Source organism: Rhinolophus sinicus, chromosome 12 (genome assembly GCF_057876585.1).
Source record: "Rhinolophus sinicus isolate RSI-liver-muscle chromosome 12, RSI-T2T, whole genome shotgun sequence".
Classification (NCBI taxonomy): domain Eukaryota; kingdom Metazoa; phylum Chordata; class Mammalia; order Chiroptera; family Rhinolophidae; genus Rhinolophus; species Rhinolophus sinicus.
This window is the reverse complement of record NC_142512.1, coordinates 361,130-380,434: the sequence shown is the minus strand read 5'-3', so window position 1 is coordinate 380,434 and position 19,305 is coordinate 361,130. Positions and strand designations below refer to the sequence as shown.

Sequence of the window (19,305 nt, the reverse complement as noted above, 5' to 3'; positions counted from 1 at the left end):
AGGTCCCCCGTCTCCCGGTCCCCTCATCCCCTGGACCCCCAACCCCCGGTCCCTGGTCCCCCGGTCCCCCAGTCCCCCGGTTCCCCCATCGCCCTGGCCCCCGTCTACCGATCCCCCAGTTCTCCGTTCGCCCCGTCTTCCGGTCCTCCCGTCCCACAGTCTCCCGTCTCCCGGTGTCCCATCTCCCGGTCACCCCGTCCCCGGTCCCCCGTCTCGCGGTCCCCCGTCTCCTAGTCGCCCCGTTCCCCGGTACCCGATCTCCCGGTCCCCTCATCCCCCAGTCCCCCAACCCCCGGTCCCCCGTTCCCCCCGTCCCCCGGTCCCCCGGTCCCCCCATCTCCCGGTCCACTGGTACCCCCGTCCCCCCAGTCCATTCATGCCCCTGGTCACCCCGTCGCCCGGTCCCCTATCCCCCGGTCCCCCCAACCTCCGGTCCCCCGGTCCGCGGGTCCCCTGGTCCCCCCATCCGCCGTTCCCCCGGTCCCCCCCGTCTCCGTTGCCCCGGTCCCCCCGTCCCCCGGTCCCCCCGTCCCCCGGTCCCCCCGACCCTCCAGTCCCCCTGTCCCTCTGTCTCCCGGTCCCCCCGTCACCCCGTCCCCCCGGCCCCAGGTCCCCCATCTCCCGGTCCCCCCGTCTCACGGTCCCCCGTTCCCCCGTTTCCCGGTCCCCCCCTCCCCATGTCCCTCGTCCCCCAGTACCCTCGTACTCCTGTCCCTCCATCCACCGGTCTCCTGGTCCCTCCGTCCCACCGTCCGCCAGTCCCACCGTCCTCTCATTCCCCCAATCCCCCAGTCCCCCAGTCTCCCTGTCCCCCAATTCCCCGGTCTCCCTTTCCCCTGGTACCGTGTCCCCCCATCTCCCGGTCCCCCCGTCCCCTGGTCCCACTGTCTCCCAGTACCCAGTCCCCCTGTCCCCCCGGTCCCCCGGTCCCCTTGTCCCCCCATCCCCCAGTCCCCCCGTCCCCCCGGCCCTCTCGTACTCCCGTCCCCCCATCTTCCGGTCACCCCTTCCCCCCGTCCCACATGCCCCCGTCTCCCAGACCCCCCGTCCCCCGGTTCTCCCAGTTCCAACGGTCTCCCTGTCCCCCTGCCCCCCTTCCCCCATCTCCTGGTACCCCGTCCCCCGGTACCCCCGCCCCGGGTTCCTACAGTCCCACCGTTCTCCCTGTCCCCCCCCTTACACCCGTCTCCCGGTCCCCTGTCCCCCGGTCCTCCCGTCCCCCGGTCCCCCTGTCCCCCCGTTCAGTCTGTGGGTCCCTGTCCTGCGGGGACTCTAGTCCCTCTGCCCGCACAAGAACCCAGGATTTGGCGAGGCCAAGAAGGAACACCAACAGAGCCACGGATAGGGGGCTCATAGCACCATGTCTCACGGGCGGCTGGCTTGGAGACACGGCAAGCCGGAGCCGCCCGATCCCCAACCTGCCGGCCGATTCTCTGCCAACCAACAGACCCACCAAGCCGGCCCACTGCAGTCCGCGCCCCTCTGCAATTTGCAGTCCACCATCCGCGCTTCCTAGCTTGGCCACCGCAGCTCTGCCAGTGGCCAATGGCCAACTGGCAACAGCTGATGGCCAAGCGGTAACAGCTGATGTCCGTGCAGCCCCCACGCAGCACCCCTCCACGCGAGGCCCAGAGCCTGGAAAGTGCTCTCTGCAAGTCTGTCCCCTCAGTCCCCGTCTGTCTCTCTCCGCCTACCTCTTGCTCCGTCTCTGGCCTTCTCTCATCCTCTCTCTCAACACCCTGGGTCAGGAGAGGTGATGTGTAGCCAGTGAAGTGACCAGTGATCGGGCGGGACGCCGGTCGCTGATGAGGGGCGAGGGCCCAGACAGAAGGCTGTGTGACGAAGGGTGGCGGCAGTCTGGAGGTGCTGCCCCCTGGTCGCGGGTGGCTCTCCCTGGCTTTGGGCCAGTGGGTGGGGCCGGCCAGGGCCAGGGCCTGGGTTGCACGTCCCTAGGGTGGAGGGGACTGAGAGGACCCTGCGACCCCCTCGGTGGCCCTGAGTGGTGGGGACAGCACAGCAGCAAGGGGGGTGTGCGGTTGTGGGGCTGGGGGGGGGATGAGAGGGGTTGGGGTCGGGGGGCGTGGTAAAAGCCATTCCGGGCGTGGGGAGTCCCAGGATGCCAGGGCGCCCAGACATATGTCACAGTCAGGGAAGTGACAGAGGCCTGTGGAGCCACTGGGGGGCGCGAAGGGGCCTCGCTGCGGGCCAGGAGTAGCCCGTCGCCCACACCAGCGGCGACCGGAGGAGGCGGGGAGCGGGCGGGAGGCACTCGGGCAGACATGCTCGCCACCCGAGCGGCCCAGCAGCATGGCGCGTGCGCTCAGGAGGCAAGTCGGGAGCAGGCTCTTGGAGTGCCGGGAGCCGGGTCCCAGTGCCTAAGGCCATACCACCCTGAACGCAGCAGATCTCGTCTGATCTCGGAAGCGAAGCAGGGTCTGTCCTGGTTAGTACTTGGATGGGAGACCGCCTGGGAATACCTGTTGGCTTTTGCTAGCGTCTCCTTTTGCATCGCCGCTCCGGCGTGGCTCCCTCCGAACCCCTGCCGCCCCTTGCCCCTCTGCAGCCTCCCAGCCAGCCGCAGGTCCCCCTGACCAGCAGAGGGTCAGCCGCCCGGCACTACAAGCTGGCAGCCCCGGCCGCACACCAGGCCCGTGGGCCAGGGCTCCCCCCCCACACCCTCCTCTCAGTCCTCTTCGGTCCCGCAGGCCGTCATCGCGAATCCTTCGCCGACGCGCGGTCGCCGCCACCGCCGCCTGCGCCAAAGCCACCGCCACCACCGGGCTCCCCCCCCCCTCCCCCCCCCCCCCCCCCCCCGCCAGCGCTGCCCTCGCCCCCGCCCCTGTCCCCGCCCCCGACGCCGCCACCGCCAAACTCCCTCAAACTCCCTCCTGTGCTCTCCCCACCTCGGCCGCCAGCACCGCGCTCCCCATCTCCGCCACCAGTGCTGCCCTCTCCCCCACCCCCGCCCCCGCTGCCGCCATTGCCGCACTCCCTCAATTCCCTCCTCTGCTCTCCCCGCCTCCAGCACCGCCATCTTCCCCGCCCCCGCCCCAGCCCCCGCCGCCACCAATGCCATACTCGCTCAGTCTCCCGCCTCTGCTCTCCCGGCCTCCGCCGCCAGCACCGCCCTCACGCCCTCCCCAGCCCCCGCCGCCACCGCCGCCGCCATCGGCCCCCGTGTCCCAGCGCCCACCGTCAAAGCCCCCATTGTCGCCGCCACCATCGCCGCCCTGGCGCCATCCACGCGGTTGCCATCGCCTACCTCGCCACCCTCCCCTGCCTCCGCCGCCGCCGCCGCCGCCGCCCCCGCCGCCGCCGCGGGGTCCTCCCACAACTCCCAGGCCCAGGGTTGCCTGCTGGTGCAGGCCTCCCCCAGCCTTGGGGGTGCGGTTGTTGGTAAACCTGGTGGCGTTAGGGGGGCGGGGTGTATGGCGGTCTGGGTCCGGGGAGTCCCAGGATGCCAGAGTTCCACGACTTCTGGCACCATCAGGGAAGTGGCAGTGTCCCATGGAGCCCCGGGTGGCGCGAAGGGGCCTCGCTGTCGGCCAGGAGTAGCCCGCCGCCCACGCCAGGGGCATTAGGAAGAGGCGGGGAGCCGGACTGGGGGGGGACGCGGTGCTGGCAGAGCCGGCCCGCGGGTCGATGCTCGCCACCGGAGCGGCTCATCTGCATGGCGGGCGCTCACGAGACAGGCCGGGAGCAGGCTCTTGGGGCGCGGGAGCCGGGTCCCAGCGTCTAAGGCCATACCACCATGAACGCTCCTAATCTCGGAAGCTAAGCAGGGTTGGACCCAGTTAGTACTTGGATGGGAGACCGCCTGGGAATACCTGTAGGCTTTTGCTTGCCTCTCCTTTTGCTCCGCCGCCCTGGCGTGGCTCCCTCCAAAACCCGGCCGCCCCTTGCCCCTCTGCAGCCGCCCAGCCAGCCAAAGGTCCCCCTGGTCAGGGGCCCGTCAGCCCCCCGGCACGACAAGCTGGCAGCCCCGGCCGCACAGCAGGCCGTCGGCCAGGGCTCCCCCCCACATCCTCTTCTTAGTCCTCCTCACTGAGGCAGGCCGTCAGCCAGCAGCAGTTAGCCGAGCCTGTGTCTCTGCCGGCAGGCACCTCTCCCCACACCCCCACGTGCTCCCTTCCGTCGCCCACAAGTGCCAGCAGCCCTCCCTTTCCGCCGTTCGCTGTAGCCCCAACACATAGGGCACAAAGAGCCGGGTAAACCAGGGGACCGAGGGAGCAGCACCTCAACCCACCGCAGGCCCTCGGACTCCAGGAGAGACCACCACAAGGGGAAGTGCAGGCACACAACCCTCACAACCAGGGTGCCTGTGTGCTGCCACTCTCCTCCTGCGGGGGGGTCCCAGGGCTGTGCTCAGAGCCCACTGGCCCTCCGGCCCTGCCCGTGGGCTTCAAGGTTGACTGCCAACGCCCGGGCACTGCCTACTTAGTGGAGCCCAGTCCCGGGCATGACCACACTTCAGTTTAGAAGCTGGCACTTTAAAACAGCCTCAGTGCGTCTGTCCCAGTCCGTGTGCCCGCTTGTGCGTCCCTCCCTCCTCCCCCACCCCATGTCTCTCTGGCTCCGTGACGTGCCTGGGGGGCTCTGGCTCTAGCTCAGGAGCTCTCTCCCCGCGTGCCAGCCCCCTCTTTCTCTGTCTCTGTCCATGTCTCTCTGTATGTCTAGGTACATACAGGTACATATAGGTGTATATTTCGATCTCGCTCCCTCTTACTCCTCCTCCCGTTCTGTCTGTCGGTCCCTGTCCTGCGGGGACTCTAGTCCCTCTGCCCGCACAAGAACGCAGGATATGGCGAGGCCAAGAAGGAACACCAAAGCAGCCACGGATAGGGGGCTCATAGCACGATTTCTCACGGGGGGCTTGCTTGGAGACACGGCAAGCCGGAGCCGCCCGATCCCCAACCTGCCGGCCGATTCTCTGCCAACCAACAGACCCACCAACCTACCGACCCACCAAGCCGGCCAAGTGCAATCCGCGCCCCTCTGCAATTTGCAGTCCACCATCCGCGCTTCCTAGCTTCGGCACCGCAGCTCCTCCGGTGGCCAATTGCCAACTGGCAACAGCTGATGGCCAAGCGGTCACAGCTGCTGACCCTGCAGTCCCCACGCAGCACCCCTCCATGCGAGGTCCAGAGCCTGGAAACTGTTCTCTGGGAGTCTGTCTCCACAGTCCCCGTCTGTCTCTCTCCACCTCTCTCTTGCTCCGTCTCTGGCCTTCTCTCATCCTCTCTCTCACCTCCCGGGGTCAGGAGAGGTGACGTGTAACCAGTGAAGGGACCGGAGATCGGGCAGGTCTCCGGTCGCTGACTAGGGGTGAGGGCCACAACTAAAGTCTTGTGACGAAGAGTGGCTGTAGACTGGAGCTGCTGTACCCTGGTGGCAGGGGTGGCTCTCCCTGGCTTTGGGCCAGTGGGTGGGGCCGGCCAGGGCATGGGACTGGGTTGCACGTCCCTAGGGCTGGAGGACACTGAGAGGACCCTGCGACCCCCTCGGTTGCCCTGAGCGGGGGCTATATATTTGTAGTCTATATATTTTTAATATTCACCTACATTTAACATTTCACCATCATCAAATATCTGAACATTGAATTTTGTTTCAGGTAATTTGAAAACTATGTTTCTTTCTGGATACTTACTTCTCTTTCTGCTTTCATGTTTTCATGATGATACAGTCTTTCATTTAAATGAGTCCATTCATTGAGTAACACCTTATTTCTCTCCTCCAGCATACAATCTAGTTTCTCAGTTTGAGGTGAAATATTTTTATGATAATCTGAAACTGGTCTTGGATACTAATTACTCGCTTTTCATTGTGACTTTTGTTGCGAGCATCATCCCGTTGCTGTCGAAGCAATGTATTTTCACTTTGTAGGTGAGAACACCTCTCCTCTAGGGATTCCAGCTTTCCAATGTATGTGTTCACTTTTTCTCGATCACTTTGATACATGTGTTCAATTTTCTTTTTTTGACACTGTGTTTGGCTTAGGTCTCTGTGAACACGTTCTAAAACCAAAGTCGTTTCTCTAAGAGCAACTCCTGTGTGATGGCACTTAGTTTCTAGACTACTGAATTTACTTTCAGCTTTAGAAAGTTGTTGAGAAAGAATCTCATTGTTATCTTTTAGGCTAGACACATCAAAATTCACTTTGTCCCGTAAAACAAACCATTCCTCTCTTGCTCTCTGGAAAGCAAGCTGTACACCTCTTTTAGATTTCCGACTTTGCTCAAGACCGTGGATAGCGGTAGCCAGTCTAGAATGGCAGGATTCAACTTCTGTTTGCAGTCTTTCTCTGTTTCGTTTTCCACTCCGCGTTTCAGAGGTTAGTCTTTTATTCTCAGCTGTCAGAACATCCAGCTGTCCATTACATTGAAATATTGTTTTCATTAGTGTTTCCTCATAGAGTTTTATTGTCTTTTGAAGATGGTCATTCTTTTCTTTTACAATTGCAATGTCCTCAAAATACTTTTTTTCCATTTCCTGATACGCATTTTTAACCCTATCTGTTTCCAGTCTTAGTATGGCAATTTCATGCAACAGATCTTTTTGTTTTTCATGACTCTCAGAAACCTAGGTAAAAGAAAAAAAGACTTGTAACTAGCCCTCAGTGAAATGACGTATTGTGATATCCTCTGAAATTAAAGAAGAACCTATATGTTTATATAATGAAAGGTTGCAATAAATGGATATCCCACTGATTGAAATAAATGGATATCCCAAACCTCCAACTTTGTACAAGCATAAATTCTCCAAAGTTCAAAAATTTAGTACAAGAGGCTGAATCCATGAGAGTGGAAAACAGAATTTTAAAATCATAAGAGAATTTTAAGAGTCTCTGATTTGGAAAAGATACAAAATGAGAAGGCATAAATGATTAAGAAATCTCACTTTAAAAAAGAGTTTCCAGTCGGAAAATACAGCAAATCCAGAGTAAGAGTATTAACTCTGCCTATATTCAGACAGATTAAATTTCCTAAAATTCTTTTTTCTGATATATTCCATAGATATTCTAATTTTCCAGTATTTTCAGTCAGTTATGAAAATTACATCTACTAATAGCTGATAAATCTAGGCATTGCACTAAGCTCTTCTCGTTTGTTATCACAATCTAAAACAGAGAAATTGAAAAGATCAGTGAGTTTAGGGTTTTCCCCAGGACTTCTGACTCTACAATAGTGCTCTCACACCAAACCACAGCGATTCCTCTAGTGTAAATATATAAATTGAAGAGGCCTTAGAAATTCATGAGAATATTTGCTGCTGCAGTAATTTTATTTCCTCTTTATAATGTTTAAAGTAGCCATAATTATAAAATGGGAAAATACACTGACCTATTTGACTAGGAATAAAATACTCATCAGTAAATTATCACTTGGTATATATATACACACACACACACACACACACACACATATATATATATATATCACACACACATATACACACACACACACACACACACACACACACACACACACACACCATGGCATACAATCTTCTTCAAAAGTTCATTGTACTGAAATAGGATACTACTTGGAGCAAATTGTTCCTTTTCTCAAAAGGAGGAGAATGAATGTAAAATATGGTCTGACCTGGCTGTACATTAGCCTCAATGGAAATGAAAACTAACCTCTCTATTGATACAGCAAGGGGATGAAATCACTGCCGAAAACTGGAACATCTGTTGATAGTAGCAATCGTTTTGAGATTATAGAAAGCTCATAGATTCCTGCAAAAAGTGTTAAAGCCTTCACTATGGATGAGGCCACTGTGAATGTCACCACTTGTCTGTTGGACATAGACGGATTTGAATCAAGAATATCATTTACTGCAATGGACCAAAAACGTCACTCCGCATAAAACACACACACACACACACACACACTTTCACACATGCACACAGAGATGCACACAGACTCACAAACACATACACACATACATATGCTTTCAAAATCCTCAATATTTCCCATATGTACAGTGTTGGTTTTTAAATATATATACACACAATTACACATGTGTTTGAAAATGAGTAAACAAAATACCTCAGAGTTCTTTTTCTTTCCACGGAAATCTTTAGTAAAAGGCGAAAGATTTATACGATTTGGAGAGAAACCAGAGTATAAAGAGTTCATTTTCTTAAAATCTATTTATTTCTCCTTTTGTTTGCAAAGGTCATTAGTCAGAATTGCATCTTGTAATATTCTGTCATTGTGCCCTGGAGAACGTCTCCTCTGAGTGTCACGTTGCTCTACTGCCACCTAGCGCATCGTGTATGAACAAAGAAAAATTAGAACGTAATTAAAATTTAAGTGTTAAACTTCTTAATCGATGTTTACTTACTCCCAAATTACTGGACTACAACTAGGAAGTGGCAGATAAAGTGCCTCAGTCTAAATTAAGAGAAAAACATGAACCCACCAATCGAATTTTGTCCCTGTTTGAACTAAACAATTCGTTAGATGTTAAATCCACCCAAAAATGAATTAGTAGATGATTGCTAAATGTTATAGAGGCTTCCTCCCTTAAAATATGTCACCCCACCATATCTTAATTAGTGAGTACCTACCGTGAACCTAACAACATTTTTAAAGATTAATAGCTGGAGAAGAGGCAAACTTTAAACTATTAGGACACAAAAACATTTACATGAAGCAGAAAGAGAAGCCAATTTCTAAATTTTTATTCAGATTATATACTATGAAAGGGTTATGCATTCATAGAGTTACCTGTTGCATTCAGTTCCAATTGATTCTCATACCCACTGAGGTGAGCAGATAAAAGCAATGAGTAACACTGACCAATTTCCTACACCAAAATGAAAAACTAGAAAGTGCTTGTACCCTAACAACAGAAGGTCTCATCGTGCAGGATGTGGTTCTCTTAATAGGCAGGTGAGTTGATTTCATGACCCCATCCTCTACCTCAATGTAGACTCGGAAGTCAATTACACAGAGGTCCCAAGGCAGAGTCCATCTCTCACCTCGGCCTTAGTGAGCAGCCATACAAAACTCCAAATTTTGAACCACTGAGAATGATGAGTCCTTTCACACGAGTCCGACTCAGTGGTCAGCATTTGCACTGTGTTCATAATTTCAACTGTTTAATTGTCTGATTCAATAATTGATGGTACCTTCTTTATCATGTAAGGAAGTTAAAACAACGAGGAAGAAAACAATATTCAGGACTTTTTTTTTTCTTTTGCCTCAGTTCCAAGAATAAAATTGACTTACAAGTAACTATAGATTCTAACCATATTTAAAGTTTTGTAAGCAGTTCAAATGTGATGAAAATAATATTCAATTATGACCTAGTGACTCTTAAAAAGCTAGCTTGAAAGTTAATTTCAATGGGCCATGTTACGTTATTGATGCATTAAAAACGACATTATTCTAGAAATTTAAAAGTAAATTTTCACATACATGACAGTGGTTCTTTTCACTTCCATCAAGCCCCACTTGCTCTTTCTCTGATTTCATGCTTAAATGTAGTTCTGTGGATAAATCTATATATTAGATAAAATGAACTACTCAGGACATTTAGATAAAAACTATAATCTCTATGGAAACAAAATAACATGTTATCAATTGAGACTTTAAATTAAGCTTAATCTTTCACTGAACATTGACTTAAAAAATACTTGTGATTACCTAAAACTTCAACAAACCATTTGGGAAATAACAAATGTCACAAAGCTGAAGGCATATAAACATGTCAAAATCCATTCACAAATTCATTCACCCAACTTCAATGAAAACACAGTCAGAAACAGAACAAAACAAACAAATACTGGACAGACATATCTCGTCGTGATGTACTCTGTTGTCTACCTCCTAAGAGTACCTTTGAACAGCACCCTAAGATTCAACTGCAACATCGTTCACAGTTTCCAGAAGTTGTGTTACTGTTTACGCCTTTGTCAGTGTACACCTTTCCTCATATCTGAAGTGTTTTCCTCTACTATCCTGACAAATTTCCTTTAATCTTTGAGGATTCAGCAATGGGCTTTAAGGAAGAACTGAGATAAGAGGGGACAGACTATGTGGACACAGCTGCGAAGGAAGTACAATGCAGCAAATTCTCAACAAAATCCATTACGGCTGGAAAAGTCCACTCTGAGGTACATAAAGCCATAGAAAATGCAAGAAATATTTTAATATTTGGTTTCAGAAGGTGCTTTTTCAGTTACACTGAATAGAGTTATAACTGATACTTGGGAATTAACTCAGGGCTATAAAACTAAAGCTAAGAAACCACGTGTCCTCTCAGTAATCAATCTTTAGATCTCTTCCTATGTTTCCAATCTGCCTCCAACGTTCTACATATAATCCCCCTGCCCACTCCCCAGGGTAGGCTAAGTGTTACTCTAAAGGAAATCATGCTGTCAACTCATTGTCTTTCTTATTTACGTGTATGTGACTGGAGTTACCGGAAGAATGCAAATGTCTTGCTGAAAGGTATTCCGTTTGGATATCTGTTGAATAAATGGAGTGAATATAAAGTAGATTTTGCCACAAAATGACTTTTGGAAAGTCAGAAAACTATGGTGAAGCCACACAGAGGTGCTCTAGGGTTAAACTCTTTCTGTTTCTTTCTTTCTTTTTTTTCTTTTTTTTTTTTAAAATGTTCTTTGCTGTCTCTGTTTCCCGGTAGCTGTGATTCACACAAGTCACAGAGCCTATAATATCCTAATAGGAACACACCTCCAATATGAGTCTTTTCTTTATCTACTAAGATCATGTGTCCAAACTCTGTGGATGCTGACAGATTTTGCGTCATTGAGTGTGATGCAAATGGACATTGATCATCAACTTTCCAATCCCTGGATCTTTCACGAGTGTCATCACTGAAGCTCAAAGCAGTAGGATCCCATTCTGAAGAATCTGAAAAGAAGTTCTCATTGAGTAAAATGGAAATGATAACACAAATTTGACAATCGTGTAAAACTTCCTTCTTCAGTCCCATGTCCTCCCTTTCCCCAAACACGCTACTCCTTCATCGCACACGTTACTTTAGGTGTCCTATACCTGCCATTCACATAGATAAGTTCAATTAAGTGTTGCCACTCAGCGATTTCTGTTACATAATGTGTTTCAGGTCACAGCTTTGCTTCTTAATAGTTAAGATTGTTCACGGTATGAATTTCTTTGTTATTATCAAAAGTTATGTCCAGCCACCTATTTTAAGTTTAAATATGCATGTAAAACATGGGTTTAAAAAGCTTTTAATGAATGGTACCGCTTCAAATAAGAGACCACTTATTCCAAGGAAATGGTCTTTTCTAAATGCACAAATATCTTCAGAATTCATCCTTTAAGCCTCAAGTAAACAGAACTTCATATGACAGAGGACAGCCTTGGGTGATCTTACTGCTTCCAAGGAAATATAGGATCAGATTAGGTCCAAACTAGCTACCTCCAAAGGGTACAGAGTGTCACAAGACAGAAAGGGAATATATCACAAACTTATTTTCCTTTTAGAAAAAACAAAACTCTCAGATAAAGTTTTGAAGACAAGGGCAAGACAAAAGAAACAACTGTAGAGGTGAAGCTTTAAAGCCTGTCTCTTCATGAGGAGTAGCTTCATCATGTCACATCATGGGGCTTCCAAAGGTAGTTCTCAATGTCACGTGAGAGTCCCTGAAGTCCCAAGATGTATGAGTTCAGGGGCCTGAAGAGGTCAAAACTACCTTCTCAGGAATACTAAATGTCATTTGCCATTTTCACTCTCATTCTCTTGATCAGTGTCCCATAGAGTGTTCCACAGCCATGGTGACATCGTAGCTCTAGTGGTTACTGGGTCATCTCTCTAAGGGCGAATGGAATGTGCATGACGGGTGTGCTTGCACTTTAAATTTTTCTGTTATAATTTCTAATATTGTAAATATCGTGTTTCCCCGAAAATAACACCTAACTGGACAATCAGTTCTAATGCGTCTTTTGGAGCAAAAATCAATGTGAGACCTGGTCTTATTTTACTATATTATAAACCAGGTCTTATCGAACATAAAATAAGACCAGGTCTTACATTGATTTTTGCTCCAAAAGATGCAGTATAGCTGATTGTCTGGGTAGGCCTTATTTTGGGGGAAACAGGGTATCAACAGACACTCCCAACTTACACAAAATTCTTTGGGATTCTCAATAATTCTTTCTGTTTTTTGTTTTTTTAAATTCTTAATAGTATAAAAGGACCCTAAGGCCCAAAAGTTTCAGAATTACAGTTTTCGAAGATTGTGTCTACCAAATAGTCATTGTGATTACTTACTCCCACCGCTTGAAATAATCAAAGACACCATAAGCGTGCCTGCCCGCACACACACACATAGTCTGCTAATCAGAACATCAGGTTGGCTTAACGTCATTCGTGTAACAACACTAACATGACGTCAAGTTAAAACATAGTCGACATGTTAGCAACTTAGGTAAAGGGCAACGTTTAAATGAGCATTTCAGAATACTGGAAAATTCTCCGAGGGTGATAATTAATGTCTGGGAAAGCCGATTAAACAAGGAATTCCAAACTGGGAAATTTAGGGTGTCAAAACAGAAGTAGAAACATCTCAATTAAAGCACACATTTTTTGAATGTCTTTTTCTTATTCTTGTAAACATCTTTTTTTCTCAAATATGGATACAAACAATGACATCTGTACCATTTACATCAAATCCATCAATTACATTTGTAAAATGCAAAAAACACACACAAAGGAATGAGTAAGAAGACTGTGAGCACGTCAGAGATCATATTTTTTATCTGAAGAATGGATTGATGGGAAACCTGAGGATAGAATCAACAGCATATCTTGACTGCAATCCATCAGAAACATTTATACCATCACGCTACAAGGATTTATCATGTTCTTCAATTTTTCCTGTAATTCAGCAAGTACACAGTTGTGAGGAGAGTTCTGTTGAATGCATAATGCATTTGTCAACAGATGAAGTGTTATGAATCGATCAGCTGGGATATGCAATGACAGAATATCAATTCATAAAAAATTCATTACTTTCCACACCAATGTGGCTACGAGTGTGCCTACACTTCTCGTATCCTCTACTTTACAAACATCACGAAGTTTCTCGATCTGCTCATGCAAGAAGCTGTATCAAAATCCTCTAAGAAATGATGTAGAATGAACCTTCAACATGAAATATGATACTAAACAGAAAAAATTAATTTAACAGCCACAGAAATATTAGATATAAAAAATAATTTATATTTCAAATTCCATGTCACATTTACTGAAAACAACAATTTTAGAACTTAGGGAATGAATTCTCTAACTTCTTTTGTTTCCAAACTTAGTTTCCTTTGGTATCTCATGCTAGACTTTAAAGAACTTTTATGAAATGGCCATCTTATCACAGACAAATGGCGCAGCGAGCAGGGTCTCCCGCACAACACCCTGCATGACAGTAATGTCAGGGTGACCATCATAGTTGAGCCAAAGATGCTTATTTTGTAACACGCTCAGCTACAATATTGACTCCGCCTCTCACCTTCCCAGGCAGTGAAACTCTCCATGTCATCTTAAGAGCTCACATTTACTTAACTATAATTTGCCACATTCTCCTGCTTCCTGTTCTCAGGAGCTGCGTTTTTCTCTATTCAGCCTTGATTCACACTCCACAACCTGGAAATTTTTTTCCTATAAAATATTCATTACGTTGTGGCAGAAAATCATCTCTTACGGTTTTATTACCTCAAATACAATGGAGAGAAGCTTCTTCACCCTGGAGGATTAAATCACCTTTCCTCTAGAGTTACATAGCTTGGGAATTTCTGGTCAAAAGAGCGGAGCAGGTAAACACTGTGCTCACCTCTCAGGACCACATCAATTACAGCTAAACCAAGAAAAACACTGTTCAGAATCATCTGAATTCCAGCTGTACCGAAAGCCCTGCCCCTACAAGCATACACAAGAAGCCAACTTGAGACTCGTTAAAGAGGTAGAAACCAGAAACATGGAATGGGCTGTTCCAACACCTGCATGTGACCATTAAAAATCCGGAGGTATATCTCAACTGCAGTTTCCCTCCCCAGAGGTGGGAGGTGTCCCAGCTGCTCCCCATCCCAGGGCTCCAATGCTGGGGAGAGAAGTCCCCAGACTTCTGGCTGTGAATACCAGGGGAGATTGTGACTGAGTGTGACAGAGGGCGGCTGCACTGCCAGGCACGCCTCTTAAAGGGAACACATATGGACTTACCCACCAATGGAATCACTGGCTCTGAGCTCCAGCACTGGAATAGCAGCTCAGAAGGTACCAGGAACGTATGGGGAGGAACCGAGTTTTCTGGCTTCAGATTGAAGGCTGAAGGGGCTGCTTGCTTCTGGACCGATGAGCAGGTGAAAGCCATTATGAGTTTGTTGAGCCCTCCCCCTCCCTGCATGCAGACGCACACAGACGTCTCACCTGAGTCTCATCAAACTGGCTAATGCCGTTCATTTGCCCTGGTGATTGTGAAACCCTGCTCTACCCAAATTTCAGGCACACCCAAGCTGCTTTTCCATTAAAATGGTCTACTTTCACTCATGCTGGGACATTCCTAAAATCTCTCAGAGGTTCACAAAACCCAAACAAGCAACATCTGGCTTCAGCATGACCCTTATCAGTGGCTGAGCGGCCCTAAGCCCCCGGCATTGGTGGCAGCTGGCTTCAGGTCGGAGCTTGGCCTCTCAAGGCAACTCCAAGTACAGTGCAGGTGGCAGCCATCTGCGGATTAACGGGAGGCTCATGCCCGGTGCCGTCAGGCAGGGCACAGACTGCAGCTGAACTTGGTCTGCAGTGAGGCCTCCTTCAGAAGACCCTGGGGCTGGCAGGCCCAGTTACCAGCTTTAAACAGAGCCAAAGCATTACACAGCCATCTCCAAGGATGACAAATCTAAAGGGCTGATCTGACAGGCAGCTGAACCCCCACTAAACTGAATTGTGCTCTGTAGGGTCAGCCCCCCCACACCACAGCTCCTGTACTGTAGTCCCAGCCAGTCCTCACAGGCAGTCAATCTTTCTCATTGACACGTAAGCAGTGATCAAGTCTCAACTACAAGAGGTAGGTACACGCATGGCACACAGGGGACACACCTGAAACACCCAGCTCTGGTGACCAAGGAGTCTGCACCACTGGGTCCCACAGGACACCTACTACGTAAGCCTACTCTGCTAAGACTGGGAGGCATAGCAGCCTTACATAGAAACAAACATAGGGGGGGCAACCAAAATGGGAAGACAAAGAAATATTTGGTAAATGAAAGAACAGACAAAGGTCCAGAAAAAGACTTAAACGAAACGAACACAAGAAATCTACCAGATGTAGAAGTCAAATCACTGTTTATAAGGATGCTCAATGTTCTCAGGGAGAAATTCAACAAAGAGGTAGAAAACATAAAAACGCAGAGAGAAAACATAAAAAAGAACTTATCATAAATAATGACTATAATAACTGAAATGAAAAATACATCAGAGGGAATCAACAGTAGATTAGATGAAGTAGTGGATCGAGATAGTGATTTAGAAGATGAGGGAGCAGAGACACTGTTCTATCCATTATCCATGTTAGTAAGACTCTATTAATATTTTCAGTTTGAACAAGTATTTTTTTTGAGTAAAATGATCCCTATCGGTTCAACCCTTGCATCGTGACTTTCCGATGAATTCCTAGGTGACAGTGGTCTCTCAATCAAGAGAGCAGGAAGCTATCACCTAGTTATCTTTATAAGACTATTTCATTTCTGATTTACTCATCGTGAAAGTCATCGTTTAATATCCTTCTTCAGTAACTAAATGAGTGTCTCAGAATAATGGTGTGTGTACCTGTTAAAATTGTCTACTTATTACATCTCTGTATATGGTATGGAAGAGGACAGGTTTTTCCTTTACGGTATTTGGTCACTTTCTTTCCCTGTGAAGTTTACTGAATTTAAAAAGTGTTGACAATAAACACTTTTGCCGTCAGTCCTTTAAGAAGGCCAAAGGGGGGAAGATAGATACGTGTGTGTGTGTGTGTGTGTGTGTGTGTGTGTATGTTGATATGGATATATGGAGATATATATGTTTATACATATATATCTACATATAGACATATATGTCTACATATATACATATATGTGTGTGTGTATATATATATATTTACAAGTGACAAGTGTTATCTACCTTCTGCACATCATGGCACACATAGAAAATATTTGTATTCATACAGCGAACACTGGGGTAAATAGAAAAGGCTACAACTGATCCCCTGACAGCTCAGTAGTATGCAATGGATCACCTGATGGGTGGGAAGCTCTGCTTAGGTCATTTTATTCAAAGTAGTGGGCAACACATTGTTCTTTGTGTATGCATTTACTGGAGGTTTATTTAAATTTTTCAAGAAAAACAAACTAAAAGAAAATTCCTTTGTCCTCTAAATTCAGTGTTCTCTTATTTAACAGCATCATCTGAATATCTATTAATAACATATCATAGATGAATAGCTTGATATAATGTTTTTACCATTGTTTTCTCTTATAGCTTGCTGTATTCCATCACAGTCAGGAGAAAGAAAAGAGAATATTTGGGACTATATCAAACTGAAAAGTTTTTTCACGGGAATCTTAACCATAAATAAAACAAAAACGCATCCTACTGAGTGGGACAAGGTATTTTCCAATGATATATCTCATAAGGGGTTAATGCCATAATTAACTTAAAAACTCAACTCAATACCAAAAAACTCGATTAAAAAATGGGCAGAGGACATCAAGAAATATTTCTCTAGAGTGGACATATACCATGTGTCAGTGAAACCATATGTTTCTCTACTTTTTCTGTCTGGCTTATTTCGCTTCGCATTATAATCTCAAATTCCATCCATGTTGTCACAAATGGTTCTATTTCATCTTTTCTCTTACCACCAAATAGTATTCCATTGTGGATATATACCACAACTTCTATCTCCGTTCATGTATCGAAGGACATTTTGGTTGTTTCCTTGTCTTGGCCACTATAAATACAGCTGCAATGAACATTGGAGCACACACGTCTTTATGGATAAATGTTTTCAGAATTTTGGGGTAGATACCCAGGAGAGGGATTGCCAAAAACAGACGAACAAGACAAACAAATGAGAAACAAAAACTCATAGACACAGACAACAGCTTAGTGGTTACCAGAGGGCAAGGGGGAGAAGGGGATGGTAGATGAGGTTAAAGGGGATCAAATATATGGTGATGGAAGGAGAACTGACTCTCCGTGGTGAACACACAATGTGATTTATAGATGATGTAATACAGAATTGTTCACCTGAATTCTATGTAACTTTACTAACAATTGTCACCCCAAAAAACTTTAATTAAAAAAAGAACAAAAAGAAAAGATCAAAACATTTTCAAGTAAAAAAAAAAAGTGGACATAAAGATGGCAAACAGACAGACATAAGAAAACATGCTCAACATCACTATCATTAGATACATGCAAATAAAAACCACAATGAGATACCACCTCACACCTATCAGAATAGCTATCATCAATAAATCAACAAACAACAAGTGTTGGCAAGGATTTGGAGAAAAGAGAACACTGTGCATTGTTAATGGGGTTGCAGATTGGTGCAGCCACTATGGAAAACAGTATGGAAGGACCTCAAAAAATTGAAAATGGCACTGCTTTATGACCGAGCAATTACATTCCTGAGTATCTGTCCTAAAAACTACAAAACTCTAATTTAAAAAAAATATGCACCCCTATGTTCAGTGCAGCACTATTTACATCAGCCAAGATACGGAAAAAACTGATATGCCAATCAATATATGGTTGGATAAAGAAACTGTTGTACATTTGTACTATGGATTATTATTTGGCTATAAAATAGAATTAAATATTACCATTTGCAACAACATGAATGGACCTTGTAAATATTGTGCTAAGTTAAATAACTCAGACTTAGAAAAAACACATACCATATGATCTCAATTACATGTGGAACCTAAAGAACAGAATAAATGAGCAAACAAAACAGAAATAGACTCAGAGATATAGGGGAAAAAATGTTGGTTGCTCAATGGTGGGGAGGAGAGAATGGCAAGAAGGTGAAGGAATCAGAAAGAACAAATTAGGAGACTCAATATAGTCGTGAGTATATGAAACAAGAGTATGAGGAATATAATCAACAATGTTGTCAAGATTACGTAAGGTGCCAGGTGGGCACTGGCCTTCTCAGTGGGATCACTGGGAGCCTGTGCCGATGCCTGACCACTACGGTGGACACTGAAGCTGAGGTAGAATGATTAGTGGACATCTCACCTATAATTAAATACATATACATATACATACATATATGTTGTGACAGAGGGAGAAGTGCAGCATAAGGAAGACAGCGAATGGTATAGTAACAGCTATATAAGCTGTCAGAGTGGTAGTAGCTTGGGGAAGGGAGGCTATCGCTTTGTGAGGGGTGTAAATGTCTAACTGTTACATTTCTTTGTACACCTGAAACTAATAAAAATAATGATTTTTGTAAAAAAGAGGACCACAATAAATAAGATCTTCATTTTTCTCCACACATGATACAGGATGAAGTAGCAAATCCCTGGCAGTATTAAAATCTTGCCTAATAGTAACGTATACTGCAAATCAATCTTGCATCAAAGTCATAAATCCTGACAATGTAGCTAATATAAGAATGGCCCAAAACGGTTACAAAATGCTCATTCCAAGTACTTGTGGTAAAAACTAAGTGAATTAATTTATTCTGCACTTATTGCAACCAAAGTTCCTAACATCTTTACATTTGCTTTAGGAAATTGTAGAAATTAACCTTCAATCTTTGCTAATGAGAACAATTTTATTTAATGGATTGCTGTTCTAGTTGGTTGGCACAGAAGGAAAAGTAAAGGGAGTTAAGGACGTAGAGTCAGTATATAAAAATGTCTCTTAAAAAACACAAAAAACTGTGCTATTACGGAGAGCAGAGGAAAGGGCAAGTACCTGGTGGGGACTGTGAGGCCTGAGTATTGTTTCTGCAGCTGAATAGAAAGGAACAGTCATGGACGATCAACAGAACACAGAGCTTCAGCCAACACATCTTTGGTATTAACTTGACAGGGAGAAGCTGAGAAAAGGGAATACTGAAAAACAAACAAACAAACAAACAAACAAATTGAGGTCCATCATGAGAAATGAGGTTATAAGAGAGAATGCAGCATCTCTAAATAACTTCAAGTCCCCAGGGACACCATATTTCAGAGTGCCACAAGAACTTAAAATGAAATTCCGTATTGCTGACATCAATCCTGAAAACAGTATAGATGCCTCAAAAGGGAA

At 46.5% G+C, this 19,305-nt stretch overlaps 1 long non-coding RNA gene, 1 other non-coding gene and 1 pseudogene across 2 annotated transcripts; 1 reads left to right on the top strand and 2 right to left on the bottom strand.

Moving 5' to 3' along the window:
* The first annotated feature begins 2,373 nt into the window (after window positions 1–2,373).
* On the top strand, window positions 2,374–2,493 carry LOC148756110 (5S ribosomal RNA; annotated as a pseudogene).
* Window positions 2,494–8,008: 5,515 nt separating this feature from the next.
* Window positions 8,009–8,130, bottom strand: LOC141569869 (U5 spliceosomal RNA). Its single transcript, XR_016018104.1, has one exon. It is a non-coding gene; the product is annotated as a U5 spliceosomal RNA (small nuclear RNA).
* A 103-nt stretch (window positions 8,131–8,233) lies between these two features.
* Window positions 8,234–19,105, bottom strand: LOC148756109 (uncharacterized). The gene is made up of 3 exons (XR_016018069.1): window positions 18,970–19,105; window positions 10,710–10,889; window positions 8,234–9,499 (listed from the first exon to the last, which is right to left on the bottom strand). It is a non-coding gene; the product is annotated as an uncharacterized LOC148756109 (long non-coding RNA).
* Window positions 19,106–19,305: the final 200 nt, after the last annotated feature.